The following is a 21010-nucleotide window of genomic DNA, read 5'->3' as shown; positions in this document are numbered from 1 at the left end:
AAAATCTAAAACTCCCAGGGGCACCTGGCTGACTCAGTAGGTACAGCATGCAACTCTTGATCTTAGGGTCATGAGTTCTAGCCCTATGATAGGTGTAGAGATTACTTCAAAAAAAAAAAAAAAAATCTAAAACTCCCAAAGAACAACATCCCCAGTAAAAAATAGTAACAATTGGGCACCTGGGTGGCTCAGTTGGTTAAGTGACTGCCTTCAGCTCAGGTCATGATCCTGGAGTCCCGGGATCGAGTCCCGCATCGGGCTCCCTGCTCAGCAGGGAGTCTGCTTCTCCCTCTGCCCCTCCCCCCTCTCATGTGCTCTCTCTCATTCTCTCTCTCTCAAATAAATAAATAAAATCTTTAAAAAAAAATAGTAACAATAAAAACTAAAAAATAAACTAATTAATTAAATAAAAAAATTAAATGTGTTGCAGAGAGGGAGAAATTAAAAATGTCTATCTCGATCTTAGTTCTAAGTGGAGTAGAGTAGCAAAAATAACAATCCCCCTTAAAATTTCTAACCACAGTTCTGCCCTCACATGGACTTGGGGCCAAAATTACACACCCTCTGTACTCCCCCAACCCTCCGATCTTGAGCCAAAAATGTAGAAAAAAGTGATCCTGGGTTTGTATGGTACCAAGGCAAATACAAATGTTTAGCAGAAGCAAATCTAAATCCCTGTGAAAAAAATACACTTTAAACTTGGGCCTCTGAGAATTCCAACAGATCAAGCTCTAAGAAACACAAATTTAAAATCAGAAATCACTGAACATGAAAGAAAACAAGCCATGAGAAAGAATTCATAGAAACAAAAAAAGAATAAAACCTATTAAAACTTCACATCATCTGATCAGCTACAGAATATAAAATACATATGATCATAAGATGAAAGAACAAAAATAGGATATCAAATGTAACTAAAGAAGAGGAGAATCAAAATTGGCCAGATTTGAAAATGAACTAGACAGCACTTCTAGAAATGGAAAACATAATGTTTTAAATGGAAAGGCTTAATAACAGGTAAGACAGAGCTGGAAAAACAAGTATTGAACTGGATGGTGGATTTTTTTTTTTAAGTACATAATGCAATTTAAAGAAACAAAAGATTGAAAATGTGAAAGACAGGACAGAATAAGACTCAACATATGTCTAATCAGAGTTCTAGGAGAGGATGGGGATAAGTAATTCAATGGCTAAAAACTTTCCAGGACTGATGAGATACTAATACTCAATTCTAGGAATACCAAGCAAGGTAAGTGAGAAGAATACACTGTGAACATATTACAGTGAAACTAGAGAAAACCTAAGATAAAGAGAATATCTTAAAAACATCCCAAGAGAAAAAACTAATTATCTTAAAATAATTATTAGATCAACAGCTGACTTCTCAACAAAAACAATAAAGCCAGAAGAAAGTACCTTCATGTGTCAAAAGAAAATAACACCAATCTAGCATTCTATATCCAGGCAAACTATCCTCTAAGAATGAAAGCAAAATAAAAACATTTTCAGACATTAAGAATTCCTCATATCAGTGACGTCATATGATACATGTCTTTCTCTGACTTATTTCACTCAGCATAACACCCTCCAGTTCCATCCATGTCGTTGCAAATGGCAAGATCTCATTCCTTTTGATGGCTGCATAATATTCCAGTGTGTGTGTGTGTGTGTGTGTGTGTGTGTGTGTGTATACCAACTGAGGGTTGCTGGAGTGGTGGGGGGTGGGAGGGATGGGGTGGGAGGGATAGACACTGGGGAGGGTATGTGCTATGGTGAGCACTGTGAATTGTGCAAGACTGCTGAATCACAGATCTGTACCTCTGAAACAAATAATACAATATATGTTTAAAAAAAGAAGAAGAAGAAGATAGCAGGAGGGGAAGAATGAAGGGGAGGGAAGTCAGAGGGGGAGATGAACCATGAGAGACGATAGACTCTGAAAAACAAACTGAGGGTTCTAGAGGGGAGGGGGGTGGGAGGATGGGTTAGCCTGGTGATGGGTATTAAAGAGGGCACGTTCTGCATGGAGCACTGGGTGTTATACACAAACAATGAATCATGGAACACTACATCAAAAACTAATGCTGTAATGTATGGTGATTAACATGATAAAAAATTAAAAAAAAAAAATTTTCAGACAGACTAAATAAGTGGTTACTACAGATCCTTACTGAAAGAACTCCCATAAGATTTAATTTAGGAAAAAGGACCTGAGGTGCAAGAACTAATGTTAAATAAAGAGAATGATTAAGGGAAGGCTAAGTCTAAACACACTATTTAAAAATATAACAATAATGTTTACTTTTTTGTACTAATTTGGTTTCCTAGATACTCTGATACAAAAGAGTGGACACTTCAGACAATGAAATGGACTATTCTAGGAAATGAAATTATATAATCTTCATCATAAATAAACAATTCTTCTAGAGGAAACAGAAGTAGAAGACCTGGGTCCCAGTAGCAGTTTGGCTTTCAGTTGCTATACAACTTTGGGGAAATCACTTCATATCTCTGAAAACTCATATATCCTTCTAAATAAAGAAAATATTAAAAACTTGGTAGGGTCATTGGGAGGGCTAAACAAGATAAACAACAAATAAGACTCAAAAAGTATTTTATTAACCTATAAAATGATGAAAAATACTGTCATTATCGCTAAAAAAATAATTAGAAACATTTTTTAAAAACCTCAATGATGTTAATATTTTAAAATTACATACATATGTAATGTTTTATATATGTAAAACATATATATGTTTTAAGTCATATATATCTATAACTATATAAATATGTATAGTGTGTGTATATACATAGATAATCTCCTTTACATTATTCCAAGAAAAAAAGGTAATGTTAAATAGAACTAGTATTTTTATACAGTAGTTAAGGAAACACTGAACCCTTAAATAAAACTAGAAAAGGTTAGCAGATGATAAACATATTTTTAGCCTGGTGGATGTAATTATCTTATTAGTAAGAGAACATGAGGATGGAATGGATTGTTCTCATAAATTTAAGGTAAACAGTGGTATCAGGACCCATTTCTTGCTATCAAAGTATTATCATAAATAGTACAGAATTTAAATATGTCAAATCTATGGACTTTTCCTTATCAAAATACAGGTTAATTCCATAATATCCTCCAGTTTACTACACCCTACCTTGAGTCTGTGCGTACTATCCTCATTCAAATTAGCACCCTTCTGTTCATCTCAGCTCTCTACCCCAAATCCATAATCCATAACTGGCCAAATCTTGAAAAACTGTATTCTCATGAAATAATATTTAGTCCAAAATATTCAACAAGCAAGTTGAATGTATACAAAGAAGTAACACTAAGATAGGTGAACTCAAATCCTCTCAACCCCCAGGATTTTGGTCCTGCTTTTCTCATGGATCAAACTTCTCCATTTTTTTAATTAATCATTTCCAAGATAGACAAAACAGTTACACAGCTGGTAATACAGTAACCTTCAAAATTTACCCAGTAAGGAGATGCAAAGCACTCACATCTCAGCACTGCTAAGGAAAAAACACCTCTGAACACAAGCTGTAATGAAACCAGCTGAGAGAGAAGAAATGAAATGATATACACAATTATGTTAATCGTTGAATTGCTGATGAAAGCAAAAAAAAAAGTCTCTTATTGATTGGAAATGTCTATTAAAGTCAAATCTCAGTAGCATCAAAGCTGGAAAAAATAAAAAAGACAAGTGAGAGGAAAGAGGGAGACCCTGTTTTAAAGCCCTGGGTTTTAACTTCCTTTTTTGTTTTTAGCCCTATGTATTTCAGTGGCTTCTGTGGAAGTTCAGTCATGCATATAAAGAGATTGTTATACTTTATCCAGAATTTCAAGGTGTTTTAAAATGTTTCCTTGGGTTATGTATTCCACCAGACTGTCAAAACAACAGAAAAGGGATGTAGCAATATCAGAGCTTGCCTGCACTGGTTCCCCCTTCTGAATTTAACACCTCTAATACAGTCCTCCGGAACTTGAAAAAGAGAGTGAACAGATAAAGGAAGACCAATTCTTTATTAAAGGAGGAAACAGAACAAAGATGACAAGATATAAAGTAAGATTGTGGTGATGATCAGTAGAGAAAATAGAGCACAGGTACCAGTGGAGATGAAAACTTTGAGAATCATGACCCCTAACTACTATAAGAAACAAGAGCCAGTGAATAAAGATAACATCAGTGGAGATAAAGAAAGCCAATTAGGGGGCGCCTGGGTGGCTCAGTCGTTAAGCGTCTGCCTTCAGCTCAGGTCATGATCCCAGGGTCCTGGGATCGAGCCCCGCATCGGGCTCCCTGCTCAGCAGGAAGCCTGCTTCTCCCTCTCACACTCCCCTTGCTTGTGTTCCCTCTCTCGCTGTGTCTCTCTCTGTCAAATAAATAAATAAAATCTTTAAAAAAAAAAAAAAAAAAAAAGAAAGCCTATTAGAATAGCATTTAACTCAGCAGTAACTACCCCAGGCACCCTAGCTAGTACCAATTAGCCCTATGGGCATCTCTTAGGATAAAAGATAAGAACATCCTAGCCTTTATAAACAAATACATGATTTCTGAACAAGCTGGGAGGCAAATGACCTTTTGTATCCTGCATTAGCTAGCCTATAGCTGGAGTATTGTGTTCAACTGTAGGTAATCAACTTTTACAGGAACATTGACAGATTGGAATGTGCCCAGAAAAGAGGGTTCCAAATGACAAAAGACTGAGGAAAACTTCTTGTGAAGAACAGCTGAAGGTTATAAGAAAGTTTAGATTGGAGGGGAAATGGCATAGAGAAATAAGTATGTCTTCAAATAATTCAGAAATAACATTCCTCCTCTTCAAAAGACCTCTCCTCCTATTCAACTAGGGATGTCCAGCCTCTGTCTTTATCCTTTCTTCCTTCACTTCTGTCTCAGAGGAAGCATCCATTCTCCTCCTTAAAACTAATCCTCTACTCGAGCTCTTATCACTTCTGGCTTCTTCTTGAATTTCATGAAATATCTTCATTTTTTTTCTTGCATCTTCAATTTCAGTCCCTTTACTGGATCTTTGCACCCTCCATAAAAATACAAACTCTTCCACAATCCAGCGATAAAATGCCAACCAAAGAAATTTCATGTGAACCTGATATGACTTCAAGCTCCTATCTTATATCTTACTTTTCTTTACTCCACACTTTATAAAGTCATCTTCCCTTCTCTGGGAAAAAATTCTATTTTGTTACTACCATATGCTCTGGCACATAGTAGGCAATGCCTGGCACAAAGCAGGAACTCCATAAATACCTGGTAAATGAATTAACTGATTACATGTAACTGTACTATCTTGGCACCTTTCTTACCACTGTTTTCTTATAGATCTCTTTTTCCAGAAATTCTGAGTATTTTTTTTTTTTTAAGATTTTATTTATTTGACAGAGAGAGACACAGCGAGAGAGGGAACACAAGCAGGGGGAGCGGGAGAGGGAGAAGCAGGCTCCCCACTGAGCAGGGAGCCCGATGCGGGGCTCGATCCCAGGACCCTGGGATCATGACCTGATCCGAAGGCAGACGCTTAACGACTGAGCCACCCAGGCACCCCAATTCTGAGTATTCTTTATTCAGCTTCTTTTCTCTATATATATTCTCTTTCTTATAAACCCGTATGTTTCCATGGCCATATCTCTCACTTCTCTGAGGCTAGCGCCATTTAAGTGGCACATCCTAAAAGAGACCTCCCCGTCCCTTCATTCAAAAATCACAGCTGGGGCGCCTGGGTGGCTCAGTTGGTTAAGTGACTGCCTTCGGCTCAGGTCATGATCCTGGAGTCCCAGGATTGAGTCCCGCATCGGGCTCCCTGCTCGGCAGGCAGTCTGCTTCTCCCTCTGACCCTCCTCCCTCTCATGCTCTCTGTCTCTCATTCTCTCTCTCTCAAATAAATAAATAAAATCTTAAAAAAAAAAAAAATCACAGCAACCAGGGTATTTCCTTTGTGGCACTATCACAATTTGTAATTTTTGTTTATGTTTTTATTTCTTGTTTTCCCCACTAGTCACTCCACTCCATAAGGACAGAGAACATATTTTTCCTATTCATGTAGCATAGTGCCTGGTAGCCTGGCCTGAAATGGCTGGTGGGAATATGGTACCCTTATAGGGAAGCTGAGTTTTCAGTTCAAGGGAAGGAAAAGAAGTTGCTGGGGTGGGGAGTGAGATAGGTCAGGGAAGGCCTCCCTACTAAGGTAACATCTGAGCAGACAGCTGAAGAAAGCACAGGGGGAAGTCATGTGGATTAGTAAAGCAAAGGCCTTGAGGCAGGAGCTTAGCGAGTATGTTCCAGCAAGAGCAACGAGGCCACTATAGCTAAAGCTAAGTAAAAATGGCAGAGTAGTCAGTGGAACTGGGTGGTATAAGACAACTGTCAGCCACTGTGAGGAATCTGGCTTTTGCTCCAAGTGAGATGGAAAACCACTAGAGGTTTTTTGAGCAAAAAAGTGAAATGATCTGGTTTAGTTTAATGGCTGCTTTGTTGAAAACAGATTGAAAGGAATCCATATGGACTGAATGTGTCCCCCAAAATTCAAATGTTGAAACTCTAACCCACAGTGTGACTGTATTTGAAGATAGGGCCTTTATGGAAGTATTTAAGGTTAAATGAGGTCATAAGGGTAGGAATCTATGTCATGGGATTGGTATCCTTATAAGAGTTCTCTCTCTCTCATTCTGTTTGTGCACAGAAGGCCATTTGAGGACACAATAAGAAGACAGCCATCTACAAGCCAGGAAGAGAGCTCTCACCAGGAACAGAATCTGCCAGAATCTTGATCTTAGACTTTCCAGCCTCCAGAACTGTGAGAAAATAAATGTCTGTTGTTTAGGCTGCCCAGTCTATGGGATTTTGTTATGGTCACCTGAGCAGACTAACACAGAGGCAAAGGAAAAAGAAGGGAAACCAGGTTGGAGGAAGGAGATGTGCAGGATTTAAGCTAAGTTCCAATGTAAATTTAAGGTAATAATGGAGGGGATGAAAACTAGTGAAATTCTAGAGCACCAAGCCAATAGGATTTGCTGAGGGGCTAAATGTAAAATATGAAAGAAACCCTGAAGTTTTGGCAACTAAACAACCAGCAGGATGGTAATGCCATTTGCTAAAATGGGAAAGATTGGAAGATGGGCAAACCTGGGGAGAAGGGGTTATGGAAGCTAAATGTTCAGTTTTGGAAATGTTTGGATGCTCACTAGTCATCCAGTAGATATGTGCAGTAGGCAACTATGTACCGAATATAGAATTCAGGGTAAGGTTCAAGATGAGTAAATAAACTTTGTTGTTGTCAAAGATGTCATCTGAAGTCAAAGGATTGAATGAAGTCAACTAGGAAGCAAGGAAGATGAGAACAATTAACCATGGAATGTGGATGAGACAGATTACACTACTCTGCCTGCCTTTCATATGTTCTTTGTCATTTGGCTGCAGTTCCTTCCACTTACGCGGGTGGAGTGTATTTCCCACCCCCGATTTGGGACTTGGCTTTTTGTAAGTTCCTTTAGGCATTATATGGCACATACATGATACATGATACAAAGCAGAGGCCCAAAATGTGCTTATTTGGTTGGGCTTACTTAGGCCATGCCCTAGCTAGTCCCAGGAGAAAAAGAATAGATACACAAAGCAGAGCAGACGAGACAAACTTACAGCATGAAGTAGAGCTTCCCCATATGACCTACAAACCTGTCAATGAGGAAAAAAATGCTGTTGCTTACTACTGTATGCCACTGGGATTTCTGTGTTTGTTGTACAGCAGTCCCGTGGCAATGGCAAGAGCTAACTATTACAGCAATTCACAGAGCTCAATGTAAAGATCTACTGAAATAAAGTCTGGCTCAGGAGAGGGAGGTACGACTTTACAAAAAAGAACAGAAGGGCGCCTGGGTGGCTCAGTTGGTTAAGCGACTGCCTTCGGCTCAGGTCATGATCCTGGAGTCCCGGGATCGAATCCCGCATTGGGCTCCCTGCTCAGCAGGGAGTCTGCTTCTCCCTCTGACCCTCCCCCCTCTCATGTGCTCTCTCTCTCATTCTCTCTCTCTCAAATAAATAAATAAAATCTTTAAAAAAAAAAAACAAAAACAAAAACAAAAAAGAACAGTAAACAGAAAGGTTTAATTCTTGAGCAGCTCCTATGGATAAGAGGTTTGTAAGGCCTGATAGATTTATCTAGCTGCAAGGCTAAATGGAAGGCATTCAGGGTCTTAGACTCTACCCTACCTGAAGTAAGACCAAGAAGGAGCAGAGAAGCAAGAGAGAATAGTGACTCAGATGTCAAAAGAAAAGTGTTTCAAAGAAGAAGATCTACTTTGTCAATGCCGATGATAAATCAAATTCACTACTGGCTCTAACAATATGGAAGCCATCAGTCCCCTTCATCAAAGGGAAAAACAAGGACTTTTAACAGACTGAGGGAGCTGGAGTGGTTTCAAGAGAGAATGAGGGAAAGAAATATGATATAATGAGTAAAAACAACTCTTTCTCAATATGTTGTTATGAAGGGGATTAGAGAAAGGGAACAAGAGCTAGAGGGAAATGTGGGTTCGAGAGAGGTTTTTTTAAAAGATGGGAAATATTATAACATCTTTGTGTCCTTATGGGAGTGATGCAGTTGAGAGGGGAAAATGTACAGTATTTTAAGGGGAGGATCAGGTGTACAAGTAGAGGAGGAGTCAGTCTTAGGAATAAACCAAAGTTCATTTAAAGCACCAGGAAGGAAAGCAAATACACATCCACTGGCAAATGTGTTGGTACAAATATGTGACTGCTTCTGTTTCCTCAGTGAAGTAAAGCAAAGTCATGATCACAGTGATAACAGGGAGGAAAATGTTAAAGTTTTGGGAAAAAGAAATTTTAAATAATCATCTAGGGAAGAAGGAGTGAATGGATTATTAAAATGTAATCTATCCATTTAAGCACATATTTCTCCTGCCACTAGAAGCACTTAGAGATCAAAAATGGTACCTTACTCAGCTTTACATCTTAACAGCTCCTAGCATGGGAACCTATACTCTTCATTATTAGTTTTCTATAATTTTACTTTCATTTCCTTTAATATTCAAATAAAATCCAATTGGCTTAATGTTTTGCTAGTACTTTTAACTTTTTAAATTTTAATAAGAGAAACTTACAAGAAACACAGCTAAAGCACTAGCATAAAAAGACACCATCACTACCTACTTACCCAAATCAGGTTTGAAATCCACAGAAATAATTGCTAATTTCAAGAGGATCTTGCCAATTAAAACCCATTTTCTTAATATCTTAATATGATGGATTCTCTTTATTAAGAAATCCTTTAAGACTAATGGGTTTATACATAAATATAATATGAAATTTACCTAAGTGGTAATTAAATTGTTTTTCTCATTAGTTCAAATATGTGTTATAATTCAAAACTGCTCAAAGAGAAATGAAGCAGAAACCAAAACTTATACAGAAAAAACATAAATTACACATTTTAAAACATTTGCAATTACAAGAAAAAAAGACAATCTTCTAAAGTCATCTCTAAATTTTAAAGAACTATTTATAATGATTTGAATGTAATTAAAGTCTAAATGTGTACTGCTGTAATTTACCAAATGGGATTATTTTTAATACTGCTAATTTCCAACTGGTTAACTACAACAATTTAATGAATATTAAAGCCACTGAAACAATTTAAGGTTACTGCCTGATTCTTCCCTCTTACCCAGTAAGAATATCAACAAATTTCTACTTTAAATTTAATATTAAAAAAATTGGCAGAGATCTTGCCATTTGCAACGACATGGATGGAACTGGAGGGTGTTATGCTGAGCGAAATAAGTCAATCAGAGAAAGACATGTATCATATGACCTCACTGATATGAGGAATTCTTAATCTCAGGAAACAAACTGAGGGTTGCTGGAGTGGGGGGTGGGGTGGGAGGGATGGGGTGGCTGGGTGATAGACACTGGGGAGGGTATGTGCTCTGGTAAGCGCTGTGAAGTATGCAAGACTGTTGAATCACAGATCTGTACCTCTGAAACAAATAATACATTATATGTTAAGGAAAAAAAAACAGAAGAAGATAGCAGGAGGGGAAGAATGAAGGGGGGGAATCGGAGGGGGAGGTGAACCATGAGAGACGATGGACTCTGAAAAAAAACTGAGGGTTCTAGAGGGGAGGGGGGTTGGAGGATGGGTTAGCCTGGTGATGGGTATTAAAGAGGGCATGTTCTGCATGGAGCACTGGGTGTTATGCACAAACAATGAATCATGGAACACTACATCAAAAACTAATGATGTAATGTATGGTGATTAACATAACAATAAAAAAATTTGCAGCAGGGGCACCTGGGTGGCTCAGTTGGTTAAGTATCTGACTCTTGATTTCGGCTCAGGTCCTGATCTCAGGGTAGTGAGATCAAGCCCCACATCAGGCTCCACTTGGAACCTGCTTGAGATTCTCTCTCTCCTCCTGCCTCTGCCCCTCCCCTCCCACTCTCCCCCTCTCAAAACAAACAAACAAACAAAAAAAACCCAACAACTTTGCAGTGAATGTGATGGGCAAACTTGGTGACAGTTCATTTGAATTCCATAATAAAATTAAACACTGACCCAAAAAAGGCAATGAAACAAACAAAAAAAAATGCATGTTTTCTATAAATAAAGCATAACAACAAAAGCAAAACATCAACTAAGGCTAACTAAATACTAGAAGATTCAATTCATTGAGATATATTTTAGAATATGTTGTCAGTTCTACTTCTTGAAAACCTTCAAGATGAAATCATAAAGTGAGTATAAATAACAAAACATTGCCCACCCTGCTCAGGTACCAGCCCTGATGCTTCTGATTAAGGGTTCACAGTGGTCTAAACATATTTTGCTCCTTTCATCTGATATATGAGTAACAAACCCAAATGCTATTGGGGCAAAGTAGAAAACCTAAAGGAATGAATCTGGCAATGACAGAAGATGGTAGAAAGAGGTAGAGAGAGGTTGGGACCTTGGAAGGTATATACCGCATCTTAAAGCATTCAAATTCAATATTTTAAAATACTATTTTAGCCAAATAATGCATATTTGCAAGCTAAGTTATACCTAAATTCAAAGTCCTAAAGCCATCAAGCTCCTCTTCAAATATTACTCTATGTCTCTTCAATTCCTCCCTCTTACAATCTATATTTTATTCACTGATCTCTCCATAGCATTTTGCCCTACTCTTTATTTTAGTATGTCATATATAGGAGGTATTCTTGCAAGTTTTTGTATCCTCCACTAAATTCTGGGCAGAGATCTTACTTATCTTTAATTCTCCAAAAACATAAATAATATAGTAAGTAGTATTTTATATAAAAAAGATGTACCATATACATACATAAAATTGAAGCCAGACTCTTTCTCTTCTGGCCATGTCATCTAGTAAAAAATATAAAAAGATCTGGGCCATGGACATGAAGTGAGTTATTGATCTCAGTCATAGTGAAGTCCTTGGTTATGAAGTGCTCTGTGCCATCAAGTTTAGAAATATTCCAGAAGTGTCTGGGGCACCTGGGTGGCTCAGTTGGTTAAGTGTCTGCCTTTGGTTCAGGTCATGATCCTGGAGTCCTGGGATTGAGCCCACTTTGGGCTCCCTACTCAGTGGGAAGTCTGCTTGTCCCTCTCCCACCGGCTTGTGCACGCTCTCTCTCCCTCTCTCAAATGAATAAATAAAATCTTTAAAAAAAATATTCCAGAAGTTTTATGAAAGCAGTAAATCTAGATTAGAGAAATTCAACATTCAGACAATAAACATCTAGCTTATCATTAAACACACTTTAAGATAGTAACTTTGTGAGTCACTTAAAATAGTAAATATGTATCTATCTCATTTTAATTGAGGGGAAAATTGGGGTTTTTTTAACATGAGGACTAGAAAAAATTCTTGTGTTTATTTTTAAGGCTGCAAAAGTAGAATAAATAAAAAATTAAGAAAAGATTTTATAAATACCTAAATAGCTAAATAAGACAGGCAAAGCTCCAACGAAAAGTCTGTTTCGGGGAACCAGCCTGAAATGTAGGATGAGAAGGCCTAAAATTTTTATTTTATTTTATTTTATTTTATAAGGCCTAAGATTTTTAAAATTTCGGTGGAAAACAAAGAAGAAACAAAATCCAACCTCTAAACAATTCCTAGGAAAAGTAACCCCACAGTTTTGAGCACTAACAGCATTTGGAATGTTGCAAAGCTGGCTGCATTTGTTCCCTCTGGGTATTTGCACCCCTTTAACAATTCACAACCTCTTCTAATTAAGAGGTAAAATCTGTTTTACCAATCCTTGAATTTAGGCTGCCTTTGTGACATGTTGGCTTATCAAACACTACAGAAAAGACAGGATGCTTGTTCCCAGCCTAGACCTCAAGAGACTTTGTATAACCCTCTTCCCTCCCTCCTTCCTTCTGTCTCTTGTGTGCACACATGCATGCACATAGAACCATACCACTGTCATGTGAACAAGCCCAAGGTGGCCTGCTGGATCATTAAAGACACATGGCAACCTCACCCATTATCCCAGGCAAAATCCAGCCAATCTCTACAGCAGAGCCACTCAACTGATTTCTAATTGACCCCAGACACATGAGAGAACTTAGCCAAGACAGAACTACCCAGTGAGGCTCAGACTAAATCACCAACCACAGAATTATGAGCTAAATAAGTATTACTGTGTTAAGCCATTAAGTTTCAGGATAGTTTGTTACACAGCAATAGCTTAAAGGAAAAGGACACAATCTGACAGGAACCAAAAGGGTCTCTGGAAGATAAGAATGTTGCCACTGACTTGGGAGACAAAAAACAGTAATAAAAGGAAAAAACGGTTAAAAAAAAGTTAACCTTGGAATTGGAGTTAACTTGAAACAGATAATAAAAGTAGGTTGCCCTTAAAAATAAAAAAGTAGGTTGCCCTTTTCCTTGTGGAGAAACCTTTCCAAATGTCATCCATGCTTCAAAGTTCAACTCAAATCACACCTCTCCAATAAAATTCCTTCTGACTGCCCTTAGACAAAATGATTTTTCCTTCATTAATCATGTATAGACAGTTCACTATTATGTAAAGAGGCCTGGATTTTAATCAGTAAGTATAAATTCATATTCTAGGTTTATCAGCTATACATCCTTAGGCAATTTTGTTAACTCTTTGAATCTGATTCCTCATCTCTTAACTGGAACTTAGTAGCTCTTAATCCCACAGGAGGGCTGTTAAAAATGGATTCTAGGGCGCCTGGGTGGCTCAGTCGGTTAAGCGACTGCCTTCGGCTCAGGTCATGATCCTGGAGTCCTGGGATCGAGTCCCGCATCGGGCTCCCTGCTCGGCGGGGAGTCTGCTTCTCCCTCTGACCCTCCTCCCTCTCATGCTCTCTGTCTCTCATTCTCTCTGTCTCAAATAAATAAATAAAATCTTTAAAAAAAAAAAAAAAAAGAATCTAGATCTTTAAAAAAAAAAATGGATTCTAAATGTGTCAACATATTAAACACTAAGTACATACTCAAAAGTATTACATTGAATTTTGATTCATTCTTTCATTCATTCAACTCTGACTGGATTCCTAGTGTATGTCAAGCTGTGTGCCGGACACTGGGAGGGAACAATTACTAATGATACCACACACAACAGCCTCCTAATAATAATTTTTCATTCATAAAGCCCTAAAATTAGAATGAGGTTAGAAATTATGCCTTAGATCTCTTCATATTTCCCAGCAGCGTGTGGCACAGCATCTTGAATTTAACAGTTATAAAAATATTTGTGAACAATTTAATTAAAAATGAAAAGATTTCTACATATAAGCTTTAATGTCTGTATCTCAAAGCAAAGCAAGAGCATCATCACTTTTAAATCATAGCTAAAAGAAGACTCACTTGACAGCTCACATCCATTCCTGCTTCCAACAGCACCTGAACGACTGCTTTGTGACCATTGCGAGCAGCGAGGTGGAGCGGCGTGTGCTTTCTAGTGTTGCAGCTCATTAAGTTAGGGTGTGCACTGATGATCATTTTGACCACCCTAAGTCGCCCATAGAGTGCTGCCAGATCCAAAGGTGTTTCTAGCTTACTGTTCCTGATGGTAGGATCGGTGAGCTCTTCTAGGAGAACAGCAACTACTTCTGAGTGTCCATATTGAGCCGCACAGTGCAGGGCAGTTTCATTTTCATTGTTCTGTTAAGACAAAGATATAAGATTGAAGTTTTCAGAAATTCCATTATCAAAATCTAAACAGTAATTTAAAACCAGAGATACTTTGAAAATGTAAGTTTAAGATTTATCTATTTTAATAAGTATGCCTAATAGAATATTTGTTAAAGTATCTTATTGCACCAAAACATCACATTTTTTAATCATTTCAATAAGGAAAATCAAATTTTCCCCTGCATTATATATTCCAATTTCCGGGAGTGATAAATGATTTAGCCATGTCAGTCAGTGGCCCTGCTGGGCCCAGATGGTCAGTGTTATCTGTACTGTGCATCATGCCTCCGTGACATTTGTTAATGAGAGAGATTAATAACAATTATAACCCACTTTTAACAGACTGGCTTCCTAAGAGAGATGGCAAATTCTTGATAATGAAAGATTTATGGAAAGACTTCCCAAATTAAGTTTCATTTTATTTTCCATACAAGTACAAATCATTGCTTCTTTTGCAAAGAGAATGAAGACATACTGGCCCTAAGATTAAACCACATATCTTTGAAATATAATTATGGTTTGAGAGGCAGACTTAAAGCCACGGCCAGACAAGTTACAAGGAGTATTACATTATTACATATGCACCTAATAAGTGTTGCAGTTGAAAATCAAGATTTTCCAGGAAATTTAGCAAGATAAAAACTGTACCTGATGGATCAAGAGAGTATAATGCTGAGTGAAATGATAAAGACAAACACCATATGATTTCACTCATATGTGGAATTTAAGAAACAAAACAAATGAACAAAGAAAAAGAGACAAACCAAGAAAAGACTCTAAACTATAGAGACCTTGGGTGGTTGCGGGGGGGGGGGGGGGCAGTGAAACAGGTGACAGGGATTAAGAGTACACTTATCTTGATTAACCCTGAGTAATATATGGAGTTGCTGAATCACTATATTGTGCACCTGAAATGAATATAACACTGTATGTTAACTACACTGGAATTAAACATTTTTTTAAATGTTAAAACAACAGAGAAAACTAAACCCCATCTCAAGGCAAATGGACCTTTCAGTCCATTTGGGCAGATGGCGTAGGTAGATTGTATATGACTATGTCAGGAGGTAGAAGGATCAGTCAGGAGAAACGTAAACAAGAAATTTTAGTAACAAAAATGCCATGATCCTGAGTAAGGGTTCTAGAGAGAAAGAGGCTGCCATCATCAGAGTCATCATCAGAGCTAACACTATGTACCAGGCACAGCTGCATTCCATTTATGTGTACTCTAATCTTCACTCTGCTATTATTATCATTATTGCCACTTTACAGATGAGGAACTGAGGCACTGAGTAATTAAATAACTAGCCTTCAAGTATACGGCCATTTAGTGTTGGGGCCAGGATCTGAACCCAAAGTCACTGCTCTTTTTTTTTTTTTTTAAAGATATTATTTATTTGAGAGAGTTTGCGAGAGAGAGAGAGAGAGGAGCAGGGGAAGGGCAGGGGGAAAGGGAGAAGCAGACTCCCCACTGAGCAGGGAGCCTGACGCAGGGCTCTATCCCAGAAGTCTGGAAGTTGGGGATCATGACCTGAGCTGAAGGCAGATGCTTAACCGACTGAGCCACCCTGTCACCCCCCCCAAAGTCACTGCTCTTAATACCATCTTCCACAATAACAACTGTTACTACTGTCATTTGCTGAATCTCTAAAAACCATATACATTGTCTCATTTCCCCTACACCACACTGTCTGCCAAGTATTGCTATATAGTCAGAGAAGAAAAGGAAATTAGTGCTGAAAGCAGAATTTCTACAGATTTTGCTCAAAAGAATACCAACTGAGTTGTAACAGGAACTAGCTACTTAGATAGCTGCTTTGACCACATAAAAGGACAAACAGGGTTCAAACCCAAATAAATCTTAATGTTCCCAAAAGTAATTCAGACTTGCTCTGGCTGAAGGATGCAAATAAGTTGAGAGTAGAGAGTTAAGAGCAGAGGGAGGATTTAAAAACTTAAAGAGTAGTCGAAAAAAAAAAAATTTAATGAGCACTTTGAAAGACTTCTTACTACTTTACCTTCCAAATAAAAGTATCAGAAGAGTGCATTTGAAGGCCAAACCCAGAAAAAATACCTACTCCTTGGAGACAATCAACAAGAAATTAAGATTGGATAGACGGGGAATCCAGCTGAAGGCACTGATTCTTCCAACATTTTAGGAGGAGTCATTCTTGTTCTTAGTTTGAATGTGCTGCTACAGTCTACTTCCTCATAGAGACTGACCACATACAGGTCTATACAGGTCTACATTCCCTGATTTTTCTTATCTGGCTAAGTTTTATAAGCCTGATAAGAAAATCAATCTATTACCTATACCATAAAAATATGATATAGAAATATGCCTTCTGATCAAAGCAAATTTTCCCGTGGTTAGAAAGAAACTCAATTTTTAAAACACAGCACCTCTTTGAGAAAAAGAAGAGCCCATTACAAAATAATGACTCCTCAAACACATCTCTACATTTGCAGAGGCCTTAGCATAGGAAATTATAAGTGCAAAACTGAAACTTTCTCTATTAACACCAATTAGATTGTTCAGATCTCAAGAAAAATTATTTCAATCATGCCAGACTTACTCAGGAAAAAATATTCATAGTTTACCCATGATCAACACATACTTGTACTGTCAGATCAGGAAGACCACAACCATGGTACCTTTATAAAAGGCGTGATTGTATACATGTATCTGTACTAACAAGTGATCTAAAAGAATCGGATTTGAAATACAGACTGTGTAGAAGCACTGATTAATAACTGCCTTATGTCTACAATGAACATTCTTGAGCAGTTCTGAATTCCCTCTTTTTTACCAAATGGGTGTTCTCCAAAAAATTAGGACACTTCTACTTATAGACAATGGGTAGCAGAACAAAACTGGCTGACAAAAGCTATTTACCAAAAGATCTTGCTTCAAAATAAAACTAATGGAAATTAACATTAGTTAGGTTTGAATTTTAGTAAATGGTAAGTGAATATACTTATCAGATAGGGCTCCTCTTGTTTTTGCCCTAATGTTTAAAAAAAAAAAAAAAAGAGGAAAAGAAGGTAAAGGGGGGAAGAGATGAATATACAGAGAAACATAAAATGCAAACATATATAACATCAAAAAAAGGAAATAATAAATCAGTTGACAAAAGAGAGGAAGGATTATACAATTACAATTATAAAAAATATGAAAACCATAATCAGGGCACGGTCTACTTTGTTTTCAAAATTACATTGTCCTAAATTGGCCACTAATTCTAGGGCAGTATAGAATGGTGACCTATGTTGAAGTGCTGACACATACTTGATCTCTCTGAACCTATCTTATCAGAAAAATGTGAATATTACCCTCCCTACAAACCTTGGAGTATAGCTTATAAATCAAAAGAAATAACATAAAGGCAAATGCTTTGTAAATGTTAAATATCAAAATATAAGACAGAATTATTTTGAAAGAAAGCTGTATTAGAAACCAAAGACTACTTTCAGAAATCAGAACGAAGCCCTGACAATTATACATAATTTTATTATCATAACATGGAGCATAATTGGTTAGGAGTTTGAGTTTTGCATCAGAAAAACCTGAATTCAAATACGTAGTGCATTTCTTAGTAGCTGTGATATCATGGGCAGGTTATTTAATCTCTCTAAGGTAGCTTCCCATATATAAAATAAGAACAATAATTAATCCCTATCTCATCAGGATGCATGTAAGATAATAGATGAAGTACTCTGCACACTGCCTGGCATATAGTAAACAATCCATAAGTGACAGGATTTATGATGACAATACCAATATGCTATTGTGGAGGGCTCTGGAATTAGAGTTCAAAGTCTGAGTTTTAGTCACTCAGTAATGTGTGGCCTTGCATGACTTATTTAGCTTTACTGAGCCTAATTTCTCATCTATAAAATGGGAGCGATACTATCACTTCAAGGGTTGTGAGAATTAATTAAATAACATATTATAGGTAAAAGTGCTTAGCATGGTATTTGGCTATGTCAAGCACCATGTCTCAATATATCTTTATTATTTTCATTTCTCCCCTCTGTTGCTTAAATACATAAAGGTTTATAAGTAACTAGTACATTTCTACCCCATTCAGAGGGGGGAAATAAGAAATAAAGCTAAAATGAAAAGTTACTTTTACAAAAATAAAATTCCCACATCAGAAACAGGAGAAATGACACTAAATGACAGAAATACATCAGGACTAAAGGAGTACCATATACATAACAAATACTGACAGCATGGTATTAAAAATCTCAAGAAATTTTTAATTTATTTCCAGTAGAATCCACAAGACAAAGCAACTTTCAAATACAAATGAATTCTAAGTGTTTTTTCTTATTTTCACGTCATTTAAAAAATATTTTGCTTGTAAAAACTAACATCCTCTTGTTTAACCTTGGATTGTTTTTCCATCTTACTATTTCAGGTTCACTTTGGGGCATTCAGACAGTTTTAAGAATAACCACCAGATGGCTCATCCCACAAATGATCTTTTAACTTTTGATTTTCTGAAAAACAGAACAGCATTCCCATAAATTTCCCTTTAGCATGATATGCTGATAAAGATAAGCATCTGTCATTTTTTAAAGATTGAGTTTATGAATGTATTTGCATAAAAATACACTTCATTTGGTAACCTATAAACATAGATATTTTGTGATAATTATTAATAAGGCACTTCCAATTAATACAACATTTTTCCTACTCAGAGGAACTTTATTTCTATAACTGCATTTTTCTGGGGAAAAAATGTATTTTTCTTCCCTTTGGTGTTTATAGCTAGTGGCAGTGTTACTTTTTATTCTTTAGTCTGAATTTCAGTCAAAGGCCTGCAAAGTCTGTATTCATTTGAACAGTATGCTAATTGCACTTTATTAGATGTGCTTGCCCTAGAGTAACCACTTACATTGATATTGGACAACTGCCAACCTGCAGCTTAATGCCATGGTTGTAATTCAATTGTTGGGCTACATGCTGGTTTTCAAATATAGTTTTACAAAATGGGAACAGCAGGGGGCATGCAGAGCTCAAGATGTTTATTACCATACTGTACTAGCAGCCTGTATTTTACTTTCAGAAATCTGTGGTCTTATTTATTTAGAATACTGAGAATGGCATTCCTTTTTTAATATGTCAGTTATGTGTAATATGGATATTATACACTTGAAAATATTTTTACTTTATCTGTCAGTATATTGCTGCTGTGTTTTATTCAACATACTCTGGTCATACATACAGGAAATTTTTAACTTAGTATGTGACTATCTATGGTATATACTGTATTTCGCATTTTGATTCACAAAACTGTATTTGCTATGGAAATGTGGAAGTAAATGGAGAGTATTCTGCAAATGAATCCATCATCGTTTTAGCATTTAAAATTTTATTAAGAAAAGCTCTAATTCATATTATAAATGTGAATTCTGTCCTATCTTTAAATATTCAAAAACTACAAAATGGACGCTTATATAGTTAGGCAAAAATATTAGTTACTTTCTTTATGTAGTATTCTCTTGTTAACAAATATCTTTACAAAAGCCCAACTTAGGACCTATGTACCTAATACAAGTGCCAAAGAGTTTTTCAATTTCTCCTTTAGGGAATTTAACAGTGAAAGTCTTTGGCAGGGTAATGACAGAAATAATCAATTTTTCAATGCAGCATCGCTTTTGCAAACCTCTAGAAAAACTAGAGCATGAGCAAATATTTGACAAGTGCACCTGTTCATTGACTCTGGAATGTGATGGTCCATGATGAATAAGAATCTTCACAATTTCTACATCTCCTTTCCAGGCAGCCAGGTGAATGGGAAAATAACCTTTGTTGTCGGCTACATTTGTTGATGCCTCATACTGAAGTAGTTTGAGAACTATGTCCCTGAGAGGAAAAAAAAAAAGAACAGAACAGAAAATATGCTAAACACACAGATTCAATGAACAGATAATTATGAACATATACTAGATGCTGGCTAGAAATTTAGAGTAAGAGATACAAAATTCAACATTTGGCTATTTCACTTACCTGGAAAACCACCACCACCATACATACACACGCAGAGCACTGACCAACCAATGAAAGCACTCAATGGAATTCATTTGGGCAAAATGTTTCTGATTTCATAACTGAATGAAATAAATAAAACATTTTTTAAAAATGCCTCTTCCCATTTTTTTTAAAAAGGGGTTTTTCTCAAATAGCCCATACCTGAGATTTAGTGTGAAGGAAAAGCAGAGGTTAAGCAAATTCCTTATTCTCACACACACACACACACACATCATACTACTAAGAGACATTTAGGTTATTTATATACATCATCCTATAGAGACTTGGAATAAGGAATTGAAGATGCATATAAAAGAGAAAGCAGCACAGTAGAAAAGGGGGGGTTAATAACTTCTCAGCCATGGCACACAACATATTTTGAATATGTGCTACTCATACATCTGCACTCCTTCACCTCTCTGTTCCAAGCTTAAGAAAAAAATTCAAGAAGGAGATTCATTCATGAGACAAGTTCCACCACTGATCCAATATCAATTCATACTCAATATACCGTACCTATAACCATTTTGTACTCAATCCCCACCAAGTTTTCAAAGTAAAAATTCTGAACTGCAATACTCAACCTAAAGAAGACTTACCAATTTTTGGTAACATTAAACTGAATTTTGTATCAACCAAACAAAAAGAGTAATTCTAAACAAAAACTCTATTTTTACTTAAAGCATTTATGAAGCAAATTCTATTAACTCACTAAATGAAATCCCACACATTATACATATGTGTGTGTAACAAGTTACAAT

Source organism: Mirounga leonina, unplaced genomic scaffold (genome assembly GCF_011800145.1).
Source record: "Mirounga leonina isolate KUSES-001 unplaced genomic scaffold, KU_Mleo_1.0 Mir_418, whole genome shotgun sequence".
Lineage (NCBI taxonomy): Eukaryota > Metazoa > Chordata > Mammalia > Carnivora > Phocidae > Mirounga > Mirounga leonina.
The sequence above is the reverse complement of the archived record's forward strand: the minus strand, read 5'-3'. Positions refer to the sequence as shown.